Source organism: Amphiura filiformis, unplaced genomic scaffold, assembly GCF_039555335.1.
Source record: "Amphiura filiformis unplaced genomic scaffold, Afil_fr2py scaffold_23, whole genome shotgun sequence".
In the NCBI taxonomy this organism is placed as follows: domain Eukaryota; kingdom Metazoa; phylum Echinodermata; class Ophiuroidea; order Amphilepidida; family Amphiuridae; genus Amphiura; species Amphiura filiformis.
In genome coordinates, this window is record NW_027305487.1 from 1931958 (window position 1) to 1933128 (window position 1171).

Here is a 1171-nt window from a genome sequence, read left to right on the forward strand (position 1 = left end):
AAAAAAAAAACAAGCAATTTTATTGCAGTTATTATTTGTTCTTATCGTTTCTTTGCAAAAAACAACAGGTTTTGTTGGAGTCAGGTCATTTTGCAATAATTGTGATGTATAGCTTCAATTTAAGCCATCTGAAGTGACCAAATGGTATTTTATGGCCACTTCAAATTTGTCTACTTATGTCTTCCTTGTATATGTACTGATTTGTTCCAATTCCGTGACATTGATGAAAAAGTTAGATAACTAGGTTATACACTGTAAAAATTGTGTCTTGGCAGAAGACACAAAACAAGACAGGTCTCATGAAGCCGGTTTTGAGACGCGTTTATATTCAAGACAGGTCTTATGAAGCCGGTTTTGAGACGCGCTTATATTCAAGACAGGTCTTATGAAGCCGGTTTTGAGACATGTAATTACGGAGACATGTCTTGGGTACATCATGTCTTCCTTCGAGACACCACTTGTATAAGACACGTTTGTATCCAAAACAGGTCTTGTGAAGCCAGTTTTGAGACATGTAATTACAGAAACATGTCTTGGGTACATAATGTCTTTGCCAAAGACATGTCTTTGCCAAAAGACATATCTTTTGCAATATGTATCATCTCTTGCCCGCTTCGCGCTAAGAGAGGAACGCAGACACGACTCATCACCGTGGTGTCGCATAGCCATCAAGTGTATTTGATAGCATGGTGACACGTACTTTAAAAGTTATCTTTAAAAGTATGGTCTTAAAAAAGAAAGTGCCGAAAATTCTTGTGTATTTCCTTAAAAGTATATAATCCGTGGTGTTAAATAGCGTTTGCCCTGCGTTTTATCACCCAAGGTTTTGTTTCCTATTATTTCAACTTAGTATAATATTTAGGATTTAGAGGAGGTCCTCCAAACACTAGTACTCTTCACAATAATTATGTGTTACCCAATTGTTACCAAATTTGTTTCCAAAATTGGTGTGATAACCTATATTCGTGGACTGGTAACTTATTCCAAGACGCGTCTCCAATTGGTCGCGTGTGATATGTCTCCATTCAAGACACACTGGTTTTAAGACGTGTTCTACAACATTAATCCCTGCGTCAAGTTGGACTGGTAACTTCTTCCAAGACGTGTCTCCAATTGGTCGCGTGTGATATGTCTCCATTCAAGACACACTGGTTTTAAGACGTGTTCTACA

General features: G+C 37.7%; 1 pseudogene; it reads right to left on the reverse strand.

The window, feature by feature from the left end:
* Positions 1-608: 608 nt before the first annotated feature.
* Positions 609-730, reverse strand: LOC140143585 (small nucleolar RNA U3; annotated as a pseudogene).
* Positions 731-1171: the final 441 nt, after the last annotated feature.